The sequence below is a fragment of the Megalobrama amblycephala genome, linkage group LG2 (assembly GCF_018812025.1).
Source record: "Megalobrama amblycephala isolate DHTTF-2021 linkage group LG2, ASM1881202v1, whole genome shotgun sequence".
In the NCBI taxonomy this organism is placed as follows: Eukaryota; Metazoa; Chordata; class Actinopteri; order Cypriniformes; family Xenocyprididae; genus Megalobrama; species Megalobrama amblycephala.
The window spans coordinates 53,925,600-53,941,505 of NC_063045.1; the positions used below are offsets into that span (position 1 = coordinate 53,925,600).

Sequence of the window (15,906 nt, forward strand, 5' to 3'; positions counted from 1 at the left end):
TAATTTAATTTAATTTAATTTAATTTAATTTAATTTTATTTTATTTTATTTTATTTTATTTTATTTTATTTTATTTTATTTTATTTTATTTGTCTTCTGGAACATTACTAAGTAAATAAATTATACATAGTGAATAAATAAATTAGATTAAAATAAATAAAATAATAATGTGATTACAAATAGTCTACTAGATTAAATTAATCAAAATTGTATTTATTTTTAATTTAATGTAAATAAATAAAAATTTGATTAAAATTAAATAAAACATAAATATGTTTAACAGTACATTACTATAGTGAGTAGAAATAATATATAATAATAATGTAATATAGAAACTAATTTTTAGATTTCTAATATTAATTTTCTAGTCTATGAATTGGGTGTTTATAAAAGATAGATGCCTTTTAAACTTTAACATCCAGGTTCCTCACATGAGGCTGATCATATTTGTGGAATCTGTGGGAATTCTGGGAAACAACATTAAGATAAGTACCATCTGATTACTTCTATACAATAAAAGTGAATAATGGGCTATAAGGACCATAAAAATGGTCAAACAGCAGATTTGATATCAATTTCAGATAGAAGCTACCAGAGAACCAATAAGATTGAGTGATGTGAAGCCTAAAGTGATATCACGGCATGTTTAAATGTGCGAATGGAATTTGATATCTAATTTTCAATCATATTATGTCTTCACAAGACTTGAAGCTTTGTTTTAAGGTGCTTTTGTGTTGCAGTCAAAGCTTCCCCAGTCCCCATTCACTCCCACTGTACGGAAAAGAGCAGCCATGACATTCTGCCTAACATCTACTTTTGTGTTAAAGGGAAGATAGTTAGCGTTAAAGGGTTTAGAACGACACTGCGTGAATAAATAATGACTGAATTCAAATTTTCAGTGAACTGTCGCTTTAAGGAGTCACCCAGGTGTGAGCAGGGCACAGGTTCTCCAGAGAGGACAGATGCTGAGGTCTACTGTTCACTCTCACATGAGGTTTAGTGTCTGTAGATCAAACAGAGTGTGTCATTTAGTCTGAGGGCCTGATCAAATACACTTGCCTCTGCAGCCAATGAGGGGGGAGAGCTTGTTACTGGGCAGTTATGGGTTTAGTCTCTCTCTCTCTTTCTCTCTCTCCTCTTGAGGTCGATGTCATACATCAGCGTTCATAGATTCCCTGTGCTGCTGTGTGCGATTCTCCTGAACATCAGCAGTCTGTGCTGCTTTTAAGATCAGCTAATAGCATCAACTATCAGCTCACCTCAGCAACACGAGCAATATTAGGCTTATTAGAGGAACGCTACCTGCTGACTTCAAATTATTTCTGTATGTCAAAGGATATATTCATATTTTTATTGCTTTCTAGTCTTTTCTTTTTTTACTCTGCACCATTAACGTTTGTTGAATCCTAAATAGGCTATTTTTGTTTTGAAAACGCCTTTAGGCCAGCTAAATTCAAATATTTTAATCTTGATCTTTTTTAAAAAATCTAAAATTAAGATGCTAAAACTGGTGAGATTTACATACGGATATTTTTTGATGCTAAAACGGAATAATAAAAGCCAAAAGTCTATCATGCGCCAGTGTATTTATGTAGTTCTCCTGACAAACAGAAGGGGGCGTCACTGTCAGGATAAATAAACCACTGACAATGAATATACCACCTCAGAACGTAGTTGTGGGGTTTCCCTTCGTTTTCTCTCACGTCTTCTTAAAAAAACTGAAAGATTTGAAAGCTTCAGAAGATTAAATATGATAAATCAAGCTAATTAAGACATCTTTAGTAATTATAACATAGTGTTTTCGACAAAATTAGCTATAGAATGGTAGCTAATATTGCTAACCCATGTACCAATTCTTGTAATCTTAGTAATCATACCATTTTTGATTCACTTTTTGATTAAGTGAACCTTCAGGAAAGATTTTCTGTACCTTTTGAATATATGTAAGTACACATTTTTGTTTATTTAGGTTTCAAACTTGTTTTCCAGGATTTTGAGTACTCTATATTCGTGATGAATAAATGTAATTGTAAGTGAATAATATTATGTAAATTGATGAAACGACATATTCACTCAGGGGGAAAAAAATGTGTAAAAATGGTACCTTCAGGGGTACAACAGCTTGGCAGTACAAGGTTCATAGTAGTACCTTAAGGTATGTATTGTTACTCTAAGGTACAAATATGCACATTTTAGGGGTAAAAAAAAAAAAAAGGTACAAAGATGTCGTTTTATGGGTACTACCCCAGTGACAAGCTGTTGTAAATAGCAATGATTGTATTTTACTTCTCCTGTATGCATTATTAATAGAAGTGTATGTTTTGGATAATCCATTTATGTGAAGAGTATTCTTTGCAATTCTCTTCAGCTTCTTCTGTGTTGGTCAGTCTTTCTGTTGACAGTTTTGTATTTAGGTCACACAGGAGCCCTCGGGCAGCAGTAAACCATGTCCTCTACAGGAGTGATTGACACCTTCTCTGATGGCGAATGAAGTCTCCAGCTTCTCTGGGCTTCAGCCACAATAATAAACCAGCGCTGCACACTGACGGTCGGTCCTCGTCTCATATTTTTAATTTAATGTTTTATTGTGATGCATTGTAATTGAGGCAAATAAATTGAGACAGTTGTAGAATAACACAATTAGTGTTTCATTTTTTTCTCTAGGATGCAATCATCTTTTATTTCCCATTAATGAAACAACACCTCATTTTATGGCCTACTGAACCGAACAGCATGGATTGTGAATTAAATTGAGAGGTAAATAAATAAAAACAAGAATATCTTGCATCGCATATTTACACTGAGCTACAGCCTGGCGTGTGTAACCGATACGTAAATGACCTTTAAATCTAGATTAGAGCTGACTTCTGTAGAATTATTCATCATCTGCCTTTCAATTTACACCATTCTTATCAACTATAAATCCCAAAATATATTCAACAGGGTTAATACCTGTCTTAGAAGTTTGGGATCTGTTGGAATCATCATGTGCTATATTCAGCTACAAACACCTGAAAGCCTTTTAGGACTGTAGAACAATAGACTTTCTGTTGCAAAATGTAATTTCCTGTCTAGAGAGACTAGCTTGGATTTGAATGGCCTTTTAATGTTGATCTGAAGTCCGTCTGTGTTGCTTTAAGATGAAAGGGAAGAAGAATCTGGTTTCGGATCAGAGTAAAAGTTGTGGTGTTGCATGTCAATCTCACTCTCCCAGTGTTTATGTGAGAAAGAAAAATTGTACAAGAGCTTTTCAAGCTCTCATTTTGTCTCTTAGACAGCAATAAGATGAAATGAAGAGAATGTGACTTTTGTCTTCTACTTCTCAGCTGTTCCTGAACTTCCTCCTGAAATAATATATTATATATTATTATATATTATATTATATATATATATTTCCATAATTCTAATTTCCTATATGTCTCCCCTCTAGAGTTCAAGAAAATGTCACATTAAAGGTGCCCTAGAATCAAAAATTGAATTTATATTGGCATAGTTAAATAACAAGAGTTCAGTACATGGAAAAGACATACATTGAGTTTCAAACCCCATTGTTTCCTCCTTCTTATATAAATCTCATTTGTTTAAAAGACTTCCGGAAAACACGCGGATCTCAACATAACATCGACTGTTATGTAACAGTCGGGATCATTAATATGTACGCCCCCAATATTTGCATATATGCCAGCCCATGTTCAAGGCATTAGACAAGGAAAGGCAGTATTCACGTCTGGATCTGTGCACAGACAAGGTAAGCAAGCAAGAACAACAGCGAAAAATGGCAGATGGAGCATTAATAACTGACATGATCCATGATAGCATGATACTTTTAGTGATATTTGTAAATTGTCTTTCTAAATGTTTCATTAGCATGTTGCTAATGTACTGTTAAATGTGGTTAAAGTTACCATCGTTTCTTACTGTATTCACAGAGACAAGAAGTTTCATTTTTAAACATGTGCAGTCTGTATAATGCATAAACACAACTTCATTCTTTATAAATCTCTCCAACAGTGTAGAATTAGCCGTTAGCCACAGAGCATAGCCTCAAACTCATACAGAATCAAACGTAAACATCAAAATAAATACTTTACTCACATAAATCGAAGCATGCATGCAGCATGCATGACGAACATCTTGTAAAGATCCATTTGAGGGTTATATTAGCTGTGTGAACTTTGTAAATGCACTGTAATATAGTCGAGAGCTCCATTTAAAGGGGCGGCGCTGCCAAAATCAGTGCATAGTTAATGATGCCCCAAAATAGGCAGTTAAAAAAAATTAATTAAAAAAATTTGAGCTGAAACTTCACAGACACATTCAGGGGACACCTTAGACTTATATTACATCTTGTGAAAAAGCATTCTTGGGCACCTTTAACGTCTCACACTGTGCACAGATTTCCCAAAATCAGAAATTGCAATTTTATTTTATTTTACTGATCAAAATGTGCCTTTTGTATTATATTATATTATATTAATAAATCAGAAATTGCAATATGAATTCACAAACCCTTTCAAGAACAAATTAGTTGTGCGACTGCTTCGCATCATTTGTCTCATTTATTTTATTTCATTTTACTGATCTAGAGGTGTCTTTTATCTTTATTTTATATTATATTATTTATTTATTTAAATAATAATAATAAATCAGAAATTGCAATATGAAATCAAACACTTTAAAAAAAAATAGTTTTTAAACTGCTTTGCATTATTTGTCTCATTTATTTTATTTATTATATTTTACTTTTCTTAATTTGTATATATTATATTATTTAAAAGTAATTATATTATATATTAATATATAATATTATATTTATTATATTTAATATATATATATATATATATATATATATATATATATATATATTATATTATATTATATTAGTAATAATATATAGTAATAATAGTAATAAATCCGAAATTGCAATATGAATTCAAACACTTTCAACACCTGCTTTGCATCTTTTGTCTCATTCATTTTATTTTACTCATCTAGAGGAGGGGGGTTGCTTAAAATTATGTCAGAGACATAAACTTTTCAAATTTCTCAAGAGAATTTTTTTCTAATCGAGTTAAAATTGGAGCATGTATGCAATCAAACTGAAAAATCACTAACATTATGATGTTCATGAGGATAATTGGAGCATTATTTCTTCTGCTCAAGTTCACAGCTGAGACCGTCTATACTCAGCAGCACATGTAGCATCTGCACATACCAAACGCAGCCCGGTACATTCATCTGTCTGTCATGTTGACAGGTCTTCAGCGGCAGCGATGTTAACGTCCCGTGGCTGTTCTCCAGTGATGAGTCCAGATGGAGGCTATGTTGGTACCTGCCCTCCCATTTCCATTGCCAGCTCACTCCCTCCTGCCTCCCGTACACCTCCTCACCATCTGTGCCAACCTGCCGTCTCTCCGTCAGACAGTTGCAGGTTTCGCCATGCGTGGCAGGCCTACAGCTGTGCAGACAGCCAGCCCAACATCTGTGTGTCCTATGGGAAAGACGGGGGAATGTCCCGCTGATCTACTCAGCTGCTGCTGGCCTTAAACACAGCCATGGGCCGGCAGTTCTGCGGACAAGACGGGTTTTGCAATGTAAGTTTAAAACAGAAAGGCACTATAGTAAGTATTTCTTTTTTTCCAACCTTGCAAAATTCTATTGCTTATATTATTATTATATTATTACATTTTAAAACAATTTTAATATATTTAAAAATTAGTTATTTCTGTGATGGCAAAGCTGAATTTTCAGCATCATTACTCCAGTCTTCAGTGTCACATGATCCTTCAGAAATCATTCAAATATGCTGATTTAGTGCTCAAGAAACATTTATTATTATTATCAATGTTGAAAATAGTTATGCTGCTTAATATTTGTTGAAACCGTGATACTTTTTTTCCAGCATGAATCTATCTATTTATGTATCACGTCCGTCCGTCCGTGTATTGTTATGTAGGTACAATATGTAAATGTTTACTCATTCTCCATGTTAAAGGTAGGGTAGGCAATTTCAGAGATGCTAGCAATAGCAAGCTAGCTTTGAAGGCATTAGAGCCCACCCTCTCTTCTGAGTGCTCTCCAAAGCCATGACCCCAAACCACATGAACGCACACAGCAGAGTCTGCAAAGCGGCATGAGATGAGAGACGGCATTAAATTACCTCATGTCTCAAAGCACATAACATTATAATAATAATAAACGTAAACAAATTACAGAGCTCTTACTTGTACCACCTGACTGCTGCAGATTAATTTGGGCATTGATAGTGTTGACATAGAAACGCAAAAATCCAAGTCTAAGGACTGAACAGCTGTGAGTAAAACGTCATGAGTTTCCATCTCGTAATTACGGTTACAATATGGCATGAACGCGGCATAAGCTCAGTCATATGTTCAATCAATGTTTTGGTTCAGGAGTAAAAGGTGTAAGTGTGAAAGGTGGCTGCTGTTTGTTTGTGGCGCTCGGTGTCTGTCTGTCTACAACTAAGGAACACACTGATGACGTGTGATGTTTGCGTGAGCAGGGTGTCAGATCGACAGAGGGTTATTAGCAGAACAGTTATTGCAAGGGTTTATCACTGAACATTGTATTGTACTTTGTCTATTCTTTAAACAGCATAATGGTAAAAATGGAACACTATGGCAACAGCTTTCTTATCTGTACTCGACGGCATTGTTTCGGGAGTTTGGTGGAACTGATGCAACGGCAGTTTTTTTTCAGTTTTACTCCTTTGTTTGGCATAAAACACTGTGTTCATGGCCATCCAGTTTGAAATGTTGGCTACAAACACAGAGGTTTTTCAGATTTTCCCTCACGGCGTTCTTTTCATATTATTTACAATATACGATCGTTTGCAGCCTTCAGCCAACACTATGGGTGTTGTCTACAATACACTAGATCCTACACTGGAAACCGAAAGTAACTCACTCCCACTAAATGGTTACTCTTTGAATTCTTGAACCCTGGAACAATACAATTCGACACAATTATGACAAAGTTTGCTAAGAAGTTTTACCTATAGGAAGGCGCTATTTGACTCTGGTAAGCATATACATAGCAGACTGGTGGGTGTGGCCTTGGATGGCAAAATGCCCAGTGCATTATGGGTGTTGAAGTTTTCCTACCTATTTGACAAAAGGGAAGACAACAGCATTTTTCTCTAGTCTGGTAGCACTGATTTAAAAAAACAAGATGATGTTTGCTTGAACAGGCTGTCAGATCGACAGAGGGTTATTAGCAGAACAGTTATTGTAAGGGTTTATCACTGAACATTGTATTTTACTTTGTCTAGTACTTTGGCGCTATTTGACTCTGGTAAGCACATACATAGCAGACTGGTGGGAGTGGCCTTGGATGGCAAAATGCCCAGTGCATTATGGGTGTTGACGTTTTCCTACCTATTTGACAAAAGGGAAGACAACAGCCTTTTTTAGGTAGCACTGATTTAAAAAAAAAAAGACAGCAAAGTTTTATTAAAAGCCCATTTTGCAACATGGTCTCACGAAAAGACGTACCTGTGGGAACTTTTGCGTGAGTCGCAAAAATACGTACCAATACGTACATATTATCACTGTAGTTTCCAACAGAAATGAACACTAGAGGCAGTAAAACAGCAAGCGTTTTTAATCGTTTTCATACACAGTTACGATTACAGGGTCTGATTATGGATTAATAAAGACTTGTTTTTACGTCTCCTTGCACAATATTATGTTATGACTTCAAAACGCTTTTTACCGAAGTGCACGATTTGTAAACGAATATATTTCGGACTTTGCATCGGTTAACCAGCTCCATATGTTTTACTTTTCTGACATAACAAGCTTGCTTGGTCGCTCAGCTGATACGGAGTTGGACTTAGGACAAGGAAGCCTTGTGTACGAATCCGGGGAAAAACGAGTCATTTTAAAAGAGCTCAAAGATGAGAGATCAAAACTAAACTTTAAAGCTAAAATGGCATGATTACAGAAGCTTTTTGTGTCACATTTGCTTTTGTTAACTCTATCGGGTAGGTTTAGGTGTAGTGTTGGTAGTATGTTATTTTAAAAAATAATGGAGGATTACACTTTTAGCGCCACTGACCGGACAAAATTTAAAATCAGAACTGCGGTGATTCGCATAAAAATCAACGTCATAAAAAATGAAACATGATAATGTAACATGCTTTTAGTGCTCAGTGGACATTTCAAATTGAAACTGCAGTGATATGTACGGTATTGGTACGTATTTTGCGACTCGCAAAAATGTTCCCACAGGTACCTTTTTCTAATGAGGCCAGGCTCACATTTTGCCAGCGGTGAAGTACCCCTTTAATAATAAAAACAGCAGCTAATATAATATAATATAATATAATATAATATAATATAATATAATATAATATAATATAATATAATATAATATAATATAATAAGAGCAGAATTATTTAGGAAAATTGTGTATATTATGCTTGTGTTCAAATTAGAGGTAAAGAAATGCAACAATAATATTCTGTAATAAATATGTATATTAATCAGTCAATAATGATGTGCACACAGTGATTCTGCCTCTGGTGATACACAGCTGGAGAAAATGAAACAAAATAGAGAAATAAATAAATAAAAGATCTTCATACATTTTTATGACCACACATATAAGGTCAGCCATGTGCTTTCGTTACTAAGCAACACTGCAAGCCTGTGTGAGGGTTTTGTCAGAAGTTGACTCAGATGTGTTGTACGGCTGTGAGAGTAACAATCAGGCTTTGATTACTGTGCAGTGTCAAGCCCGACAGCAGCTGCCTATGAGCTTAGTCCTGTGTGTGAATCTGTCTCCTCCTCAAAAATTCAGTAGAAGCTCACAAATTATTAAGGAATAGTGGACTCAACAGAATTTTTTTTGATAATTTTTTTCTGAGCCAATCTAATAAATGTAATTTCCACCATATTATTTTTTGTGTTTAATAGTGTTCTCTGGCAGAAATTTTGGTAACAATTTATTTTACAGTGTTCTTGTTATATGTACTTACTGAAGTAATAACAGCAAAATATGCAACTCTCAACCAAACACTAGTAATTATGTACATGTTGTTAATTAATATTATTTAAATGTATAGTTACACTAACAAGGACACCATAATATTAAGTGTCCAAAATTTCTTTGCTTCGCTAAGACTAATTTCATAGCGTTTTATGTATATTAAATAAAACATTTACTAGTTTTTCATATGTTTTGCATGAGACAAATGCTAGATAGAATGTGATATCTTATATTCTCAAATAAATATTAAAATGATTTGCACTCCCTGTTAAGATTATAATAGTAGAAAATTAATATTTATATAATCAATTTCCCATTTTTTTATTTATTTTTAGATTTAGACAAGGGTAAAACAATTAAAGGGTTAGTTCACTCAAAAATGAAAATTCTGTCATTAATTACTCACCCTCATGTCTTCCACATCCGTTAGACCTTCGTTCATCTTCAGAACACAAATTAAGATGTTATTTGATGAAGTCTGAGAGGTTTGTGTCCCTCTGTTATTACTTCAGATGTGGAACGACATGCGGGTGAGTAATTAAGGACAGAATTTCCATTTTTGAGTGAACTTACCCTTTAAATATTTAAAATTAAAAATCTGAATAGCAAAAATAAATGAAATCTGTTTAATAAAAATTTAAAAAATAAAATAAAAATGTGTTAAATAAAAATCAACCCCTGCAACATAATAGTGCCCTTATATATTCGCAACTTAAATGAATTAAGTTGATTACTAATTTTTTCTGTTTTTTTGTTCTGCATTTGAAACAGCACTGGAAACGTGAAGCCTGTGTCACAAAATGAAATGCAATGACGTATACAAAGGTCCTATTATGATGCTTTTTAATGCTTCTTTCATTCAATGGCTCCTTTCATTCTCTCTCCCTCTCTACTACAGCCCTGTTTTATTGCATTGCGCCTGAAGAGTCCTGCTGGGCGTGGATCGGTGTGGAGAGCCAATAGCAGGCCGGCAGGCGGGTGGCGGTCAGTGGCCAATGATCCAGGGTGGGGTTACTGTGTCATAATCAGAATAAAGAAAAGGGTCAGCAGTTCTTTATTCATACACAGAAAACTCACTCAAAATAATCATTGACAGACAATATGACAGGCCTTAGTAGCTTTTTTCACCTTTTCTTTTGAACAGAGATCAAAGAAGATGCATTTTACAGATGAAAGTGGTTTTATTCAGCGCTGCACTGGACGTGCTGCTTGAGAGGATGAGATCTGGATGAAGACGCTGCTGCATTGAGCCTTTAGACTCTGAGCATTCAATATGTGTGATCAATACATGGATTCCCAACAGCAGGTCATTAAGACTGTTCAGCCCAATCAAGCGCTTATTCTCCTGTGTGGGAGAGATTCGCCGTTTCATTTAGCTTCCAGTGATTCATGGGAGTTACCTTATTAGGCAGGACCTCTCCTGTAAAACGAGCTCATTCACATGAGCACCCGGCTGCTAGTATTAATGAAGTCAAACACACGTCACATCTTAAGCATTTTAGACCAGAAAGTGAAAGAGGAATCATTAATTATGTTACATATTCTTAGTTTGATCATATCCTGGTGTCTGAAAGCTGGTGACACAAATAATATTGGTTAATACGCTCTTAAAGATAAAGGTTTTAAAGGTTTTTTTTACAGCAATGCCATAGAAAAGAATCTAAAGCACCTTTCTCCACTATAAAGAACCTTTTGTGGAATGGAAAGATTCTACATGGAACCATCAATGCCAATACAGAACCTTTATATTTAAGTGTACCAGCATATAACATACAAAAGTACAGACTGTAGCCATCATTTACAGTCATCTAAGCATGAGTCTATGACACTGAAATATTCCCTAAAAAGTGTAACATAGAATCCTGAAATTTTCCTCTGGTATTTTCTACTTTATTATTTAATTTAATTTAATTTAATTTAATTTACTTTAATTTATGTAGAACTATAGAATATTATTGACAATATATAGTTAAAATATTCCACCTCATTGGAAAAAAAGTGTAACTGAGAATCCTGATTTAATAATTTTGTTAAATTTAATTTATATAAAACTTTAGAATATTATTGACAATATATAGTAAAATATAGAATATTACTGCATGATTTCTGCAATTTCTGAAATATTAAAACATCTATAGATCCATATTGACTAAAATGTATTGCATTTAATTATAATTTACAATGTCAGTATGTTTTTAAGAGGAAAAATATGTGACAATTAGATTTAAAAACATTATGAACACTTGACAAACACGGAACACATAACACTATTACACATTATTTACTTAAAACACTTATTTATATCTCAATTTGCACACATAATTGTACATACAATTGTCTATAATATATATTGTCTTTTGCTTTTTTTGCACTTTGTCTATCTTGTAAATTTGTATATTATTATTTTATTCTTTTTATTATGTGTCTTGTCTTGTCACTGTTACTCTGTTGCACTGTGGAGCTTCTGTCACTAAAACAAATTCCTAGTATGTGTAAACAACATACCTGGCAATAAAGCTCTTTCTGATTCTGATGTTTCTAAAAAGTATCTATATTTTTAGTATCTGTTTAGCAAAATTACATTTCTTATGGATTTTCAAATGTTTTTTTATAGACAAATGTTTCTCTCTCTCAATTTTCCAACTATATTTATATATTCTTTCTACTTTGGTGGTTGGATTGGATTCTAACACCTTTTGTTCTTTCTTTCTCTATTGTCACAGATAACATCCATTGTACCTGCAGAGGAACATCCGGACATCCGGTAAGATTCTGTCATTTATTGTAAGCCACATTCTAGATGAAATAAAGCGGCATGTGAGAAGAGTCCGGGGAGAGCTGCAGGCATGTGTGCTTTTGTAAGGGATTCTCCAGCCCAACAGCTGAAACAGCTGCAAGAGCGGCAGCTCCGGTGCTGATGCTCTGGCACAGAAATGCTTGTTAGGGCAGAATATAGCCAGAGCTCCAGGGACCATCCAGACACAGTGACTATTCATAACTGTAATGGGTATCAACCACGTCGACAAAAAAAAAAAAAAAAAAAAAAAAAGCCAGTGAAAGAAAGCAAGAGATGTGCTGAAAATACAAATTTATGGGAAACACTTATTGTATCAAAACTAAAAAAAATCCTGTCCAAAAGCATCATTCTAAACCATTGCATACAAATAATATCATGTCAAGAGGTTTATCATTGTTGCTCTACTACAGAACAAGCGCAAAATAGGAACTAGGGTACTAAAGAGCACGTTTTAATGCATAAAACAGTTTATGAAACAAAACACATGCAAATATTGTTCCAAACCCCTGAGAATCCTGAAATGTAATATTTTCTACTTTATTCTATATATTATTTTTTTATTCTAAATGTTATTTTATTTAAATGTAATTTATATAGAAGTATAGAATGTATAGCATTTATTTATTTATTTATTTATTTATTTATTTATTTTTCTGTGATTTCTGAAAATAGAAACTAATGTACTAAAGAACACATTCTAATGCATAAACAGTTTACGAAACTAAAACACATGCAATCTACTGAAACTAACATCATCCCAAATCCCTGAGAATCCTGAAAGTGTTTCCTGGACTTTTTTTTCTACTTTATTCTGTAAACATGTACTTTATTTTATTTTATTTTATTTTATTTATATAACATCCTCCCACATCCCTCCTGACCACTGCCTGTCCTGCTCATAATTAGCTGTTCTGTTTTAATCCGTTCCCTGAGGTTCTCTCCCATCCTCTAGGCTGGAGTCACTCCGAGAGAGCAAACCACAGGAGACGTGTCCATGGGCAACGCCTATCCGTAGACACAACATCCTCGGCGTGCCTGGTGCACATGACTCGCCCCCTGAGAAAGAACAGCGCCCTGATATCTGCTCTGTGATAGCAGCCAACACGACTCCCCTCGGCTAAACCCGCCGTACGAACTGCGGCTGTCTCGCGTGGGCTGTGCAAACCGAGCGCCAACATTGTTATTGGCTACAAAAGCAAACGAAACCATAGCTTTTTCGCATCTTGTGACAAAAGCCTGCCTGGTTAGAGCGGATGCTCTGTGAATCAATGGCTGCTTTAGACAAGCTTACACTGCACAACATGCATGTGGAAACTCAGTTATGCTGCAGTGAAGCGGCTCATGCATGGAGAGAATCAGAATGAATATGTTGCCATTTAAAGTAGAGCGCATGTCTAGTCATTTATGTATAAAATAGATAGATAAATGATACTGAAACGTCTTAAGAAATAAGACAAGATAAAAATGGCACCTAAAGGGAATCCTGAGAAAAAAAAATTCTCTAATTCAGTAAATGGTGCAGAGGTTGTGCTGGGCGGTGGGTGGGGGGATAGAAAGATCCGAGGGGAATGTAAAGACTTGTGCAGCTCATGTGAAGACAGCAGGCAGCCCTGGAAAAAAACACTACCGGATACTGTGAGCGGGAACAATACAGGCGCTTTAAAAATCACAGGGCTATTTGAGAAGAGATTGGAGCGTCTCAGATTCTTGGCTTTATTTGCCACCGAAATTTGTATTTCATGCCGCCTGTTGAGTTAATCATACCAGCACACTTTCTAGTAAGTTGCGTCTGTCGAGGGGATTTCTGTAAATGTATCAGGATAAACGAGCGTGCAGAGCTGGGGAAAAGCAGACTGGAGCTTTGGGTTAGTCGTGTCGCGGTGGCTGAGTCTAATGATGTGCTGTGGTTTTGGCAGTGACGAGTGACAGCTCCTGTATTCTGCAGCATGCAAAGATCTGTGCTGAATCTGAAAACCACAGGCAGAGCCTGTGCAGACAAGAAAAGGAGCAAATTGTCTACAGATCACACTCTTGATAGAAGATCAGTACTTAAAGAAATATACAAACGCTATTGTAATATTATAATTTTACAACAATCAACAATGGTTGATTATAGTTTAGTGGACATATAATTTTACCATTCAGAATGAAGTATTTCAGAAAGCAGTTTCATAAATAATATGTGTGTGTGAATTTAAAAACCATTTACCTTGTTTGTGTGTGTATAAATACATATATGAGCCAAAACATTATGACCACCTGCCTAATATGCTGTTGGTCCTCCATGTGCTGCGAAAACAGCACCGACCCACCAAGGCATGGACTCCACTAGACCCCTGAAGGTGTGCTGTGTTATCTGGCAATAAGTTGTTAGCAGCAGATCCTTCAAGTCCTGTAGGTTTCGAGGTGGAGCCACCATGGATCGGACTTGTTTGTTCAGCACATCCTACAGATGCTCGATTGAATTGAGATCAGGGGAATTTTGAGCTTTGAACTCTTCATCATGTTCCTCAAACCATTCCTGAACATGTGTGCAGTGTGGCAGGGGGCATTATCCTGCTGAATAAGGCCACTTGCACCAGGGAACACCATTGTCATGAAGGGGTGGACCTGGTCTGCAGCAGTGTTAGGTAGGTGGAATGTGTCAAATTTACGTCCACGTGAATGGCCGGACCTAGAGTTTCCCAGCAGAACATTGCCAAGAGCATCACACTCCCTCCACCGGATTGTCATCGTCCCATCCTGTGGTGCCATCATTTCCCCAAATGGCGCGCACATACACGGGACTCCTCGGACCAGTCGACCTACTTCCAGTGCTCCAAGGTCCAGTTCCGACACTCCACGTGCCCACTGTAGGCGCTTTCGGTGATGGACAGGGGTCATCATAGGCACTCTGAGTGGTCTGTAGCTACGCAGCCCCATTGTGACACATTCCTCCCATAACCATCATTAAAAATTTTGTGCCACAGTAGACCTTCTGTTGGCTCAGACCAGATGGGATAACCTTCATTGCCCTCATGCATTGAAGTTGCCGGTTTGCAGTTTGTCCCTCCTCTAAAAACTGTTGGTAAATTCTCATCATTGCTGACTGGGATCAACTCAAAAGCCTTGCTGTTTCAGAGAGACCCAGTCGTCTTGCCATAACAATTTGGTCCTTGTCAAAGTTGCTCAGATCTTTATTCCTGCCCATTTCTCGTGCATCCAACATGTTGATTACGAGAACTGATTGTTTGCTTACCAACTAATCTACCCAGATCTTAATATGTGGTCTTGTTAGGAGATGATTTTTGTAATATACATGAAAATTATAATATACGTGACATTAAAATGTGTATAAATCACTTGTGTTTTTTTAAAGTAACACTGTCCAGCTGCGACACCCGCAGGTAAAATTACAGCGGGACGCTGCGTCTCTCGTGCCTCCCCTGAGCCTATTGACTTTAAACAGACCCCCTAAAGTATGCTGTGGGTTTAGTGGGGGGTAATTGAGAATGAATGGGGGAAAGTCACGTGAGAGGAGGCAATGCCTCATCACGCTATGCTTGGATGTGATTGGTTATGATTGGCTACGATTGGTTCACGCATCTTGTTTTTGTCCTTTGTTCCATATTGTTACTGCCATTAGTTGTTATTTTGGAATAAATGTGAAAATGCTTAAAACACTAACTTGATGAAATTTATGCTTGGTTTTAATAAAAAAGAACATTAATTATATTGTTAATGTAGAAATACAAAATAGAATTGCATTTGGTTTCTTTTGTTTCTTTTTTTTTTTTTTTTTGATGTAGGCTAATGTAATGTTTATTTAACCAGGAAAATGTCACAACACAATTGTCTAGTTAATAATAATAAATATTACATTAGTTTATTTGTATATTTTTAATATAATAAAATAAATTGTTACATACATACACACACACATATATAATACTGCAGTAGTAATTGTCTAGTTAATAATAATAAATGCCATGAATATATATATATATATATATATATATATATATATATATATATATATATATATATATATATATATATATACTTACAAACTATTATTATTAATTGTCTAGGTTATAATAATAATAATAAATACCACA

The 15,906-nt window shown here is 35.4% G+C and overlaps 1 long non-coding RNA gene across 2 annotated transcripts; it reads left to right on the forward strand.

Moving 5' to 3' along the window:
* The first annotated feature begins 1,087 nt into the window (after positions 1-1,087).
* LOC125262269 lies at positions 1,088-15,465 on the forward strand. Of its 2 annotated transcripts, none has more exons than XR_007183539.1 (7): positions 1,088-1,943; positions 2,415-2,548; positions 2,665-2,757; positions 5,258-5,594; positions 9,911-10,054; positions 10,157-10,318; positions 11,736-15,465. It is a non-coding gene; the product is annotated as an uncharacterized LOC125262269 (long non-coding RNA). The 2 variants fall into 2 exon arrangements; XR_007183538.1 differs by having other exon boundaries at positions 1,089-1,943; positions 2,403-2,548.
* Positions 15,466-15,906: the final 441 nt, after the last annotated feature.